Genomic DNA, 3833 nt, shown 5'->3' on the forward strand with positions numbered 1-3833 from the left:
CTCTCTTCCCTTATTAATTTGTTCTATCACAGTGATTTATTTGCAAATGTTGAACCACACTTGCGTCCCAGGGCTAAGTCCCACCCTGTCATGATGGATAATCTTTTGAATGTACGGTTGGATACTGTTAGCTAGGATCTTGTTGAGAATCTTGGCAACCATATTCATCAGGGATCTTGGTCTGAAATTCTCCTCTTTTGATGGGGTCTTTTTGATGGGGCCTGTTTTGGGGATCAAGGTAATGCTGGCTTCATAGAGCCTAGAAGCTTTCTTTCTATTTTGATTTTTTGAAGCAGCTTCAGGAGAATAGGTACTATTCCTTCTTTGGATGTTTGGTAGAATTCTCCAGGGAATCTATTAAGTCCTGGACTCTTGTTTTTTGGGAGGTTTTGATCACTGCTTCAATCTTTTACTAGTTATTGATTTATTTGGGTTGCCAATTTCTACCTGCTTCAGTCTTAGAAGTTTGTACGTTTCCAGGAATGCATTTATTTCTTCCAAGTTGCTTAACTTATTGGCATATAGCTATTGATAATAATTACTGATAATTGTTTCTATTTCCTTGTTGTTGTGATCTCTCCCTTTTCATTCATAATTTTATTAACTTGGGTCCTTTCTCTTTTCTTTTGCATTTTCTTTTGCATTAGTCTGGCCAGCTGTTTATCAATGTTATTAATTCTTTCCAAGAACCAGCTTCTAGTTTTGTTGATGTGTTCTATTATATCTCTGGTTTCTAATTCATTGATTTCTTTATCATTCACGGGTTAGGCTTAATTTGTTGTTGATTCTCCAGTTCTTTAGGGTATAAACAGTTTGTGTATTCAGGATTTTTCTGTTTTTCTGAGTGAGGCTTGGATGGCTATATATTTCCTCTTTAGGACAGCCTTTGCCATATCCCATAGGTTTTGGACCTATGTGTTTTCATTCTCATTAGTTTCGATAAATTGTTTTAAGTTCTTCTTTGATTTCCTGGTTGACCCAAATGTTCTTGAGCAGGATGGTTTTTAGCTTCCAAGTTTGAATTTTTCCAAACTCTTTTTTGTGATTTAGTTCCAGTTTCAAAGCATTGTGGTCTGAGATTATGCAGTGAATAATCTCAGTCTTTTGGTATCAGTTGAGACCTGATTTGTGACCCAGTATGTAGTATATTCTAGAGAAAGTTCCATGTGCTTTCGAGAAGAATGAGTATTCTCTTGTTTTAGGGTGGAATGCTCTGTATATATCTATGAGGTCCATCTGGTCCAGGATGTAATTCAAAGCTCTTGTTTATTTGTTGATTTTCTGCTTAGATGATCTGTCATTGCTGAGAGTAGAGTGTTAAGATCCCCTACAATTAACACATTATAAATATGTCTCTTTATTTTGATTAACACTTGGCTTATATAGTTGGCTGCTCCCATGCTGGGGAAATAGATATTTACAATTGTTAGATCTTCTTGTTCTATAGACTCTTTAAGAATGATGTAAGTGTCCTTCAGTATCTCTCACTATAGCCTGTTAGCTTAAAATCTAATTGGTCTGATATGAGAATTCCAATCCCAGCTTTCTTCTGAGGTCCACTGGCATGAAAGATGTTTCTCTATCTCTTGACTTTCAGTCTGGATGTAACTTTAGGTTCAAAATGAGTCTCTTGTAGACAGCATATGGGTGGGTCCTGTCTTTTTATCCAATCTGCAACCCTCTGCTGTTTCATGGGAGCACTGAGGCCATTCACATTGAGAATGATTATTGGAAAATGTGTTGTTATTGACATCATGTTGCCAATGAGGTCGTTGTTTCTATAGACTGTCTCATAAATTTCTATTCTGGATCAGGGTCTTTCTATATTTCTATATCAGAGTATATCTTTCAGGGTCTTTCTTCTTTTATAGAACCTCGCTTAATATTTCTTGCAGGGCCAGCTTAGTGGTCACATATTCTTTCAGTTTTTCCCAGTCTGGGGAAACTTTCTCTCTCCATCTGTTCCAAACGACAGCCTTGCTGGATAAAGTATTCTTGGCTGCATGTTCTTCTCATTTAGTACCCTGAATATGTCTTGCCAGCCCTTTCTGGCTTGCCAGGTTTCTGTGGAGAGGTCTGATATTATTCTGATGTTCCTCCCTCTGTAGGTAAAAAATCTCTTCCCCTTCACTTCCCTTAAGATGTTTTCCCTGGTTTTAAGATTTGCAAGTTTCACTATCACATGCTGGGTGGTCAGTCTGTCCTCCTTGATCTTGTGGGGTGTTCTCTCTGCCTCTACAACACAAACACTTATTTCATTCCCCAGACTAGGGAAATTCTCAGCTAGGATTTACTCAACTATATATTCTAGTTCTCTCTTTCTCTCTCTCTCTCTCTCTCTCTCCATCCCCTCAGGGATTCCAAAAATTCTGACACTGGAACATTTCATGGTGTCATTTATTTCTGTAAGTCTATTGTTTTCATGGATTCTAAACTGTTTGTTCCAGGCTTCCTCCTGATCCTTCTTTTCTATCAGTTTGTCTTCTAGATCACTAATTCATTCCTCTGCCTCATTTACCCTAGCTGTTAGAGTATCTAGATTAGATTGGATCTCAATGATAGTATTTTTAAGTTCTGCTAGATCGCTCTCACTTCTGCCCTTAGAGAATCTATGTTGCCATTACTGGTTTTCTCCACCTAGATATTGTCTACATAACTGTTACCCTGAAGTCTATTTCCAAAATTTTGCTGATGCCCATATCTATTAGTTCTATGGCAGAGGTCACAGTCTCTGAATTTTTCCTATGTTGGTATTTCCTCCTCCTAGTCATTCTGGTGAGAGATGGCTGAGGGAATGTATAGAGTCCAAACTATTGACCACAGCCCAAGCAAGATTCACTTGTTTTATAGGGACCTTAAGGTTGTTGGACTCTTGTTCTTTCAGCCTGTCTTCTGTGGGTGGGGCTTGCTGCCCTGTTACTCAGGCAACCTGTTTGGGCAGAATTGCCCTGCCCCCTCTGGTGGGAGGGATGAGCTCAGTGAAAACTTATTTTGGGGGGCTTTTGTTCTCTGGGAGCTTTCCCTGGCAGCTTTCTGCATCTCTTCTAAGAGTCAGAGCAGAAGTGACCCAATCCAATCCCCTGTTTCAGAACAGAGAGATTGCAGTCTGTTCTCCAGAAAGCCCTCCAAACCACACTTTGTTTTTGTCTGTGCTACTAAAAACCACAGTGTCCTGGGTTGTGTGCCCCATAGCAGCACTCCCAGCCCTCACTTCCAGGTCCAGGCACAACTCTTCCCTTTGTGCTTCTAAAACCACCAGCCAGTTCACACACATACCCCTGCAGCTCCAGGTTTCAATCTAGGGGGCTGCCCTAAAGTCCTTTCCCCACCACTACTAGTCTTCAAGTCTGTGTCTGGTCCCCAGCACCAAACACTTTTGCACTCCTGTGTTATTTCACCTTCCCAGCACCAGCGCTTATGGCTGCTCTCCTCCCTTCTTTTTGTCTTCCAATAACTGCCCACAGAATCATGGCTCCCCACTTCACACCTCAAAACCAGCTGCCATAGATATTCTGTTGGTATAGATCCTGATATAGCTTCTTACATCTCAGGGTGATTTTGTGGGTGTACAGCAACAGCTGGTAGATATCCAACTCAACTCAGGGGACCAGTTGAAATAGGTTCCCCTTCTCCTCCACCATCTTGGTCCCCTCCTTATCATTTAAATTCTTGATGTGTGCCTATTTCCAAACAAATCGGAGTATCTCTGACATAAAGTTTTTTTTAATTTCTCTAAGCCACACCATGTCCCTAAAGACAGTGAGCTTGGTAGGCAATATAGAGGAAATACAAAGAAATGAATGGTAAATTTGGTAAAGAGTGTCTGTTCTAGA

The sequence above is a fragment of the Lontra canadensis genome, unplaced genomic scaffold (genome assembly GCF_010015895.1).
Source record: "Lontra canadensis isolate GAN:19392208 unplaced genomic scaffold, GSC_riverotter_1.0 scaffold62, whole genome shotgun sequence".
In the NCBI taxonomy this organism is placed as follows: domain Eukaryota; kingdom Metazoa; phylum Chordata; class Mammalia; order Carnivora; family Mustelidae; genus Lontra; species Lontra canadensis.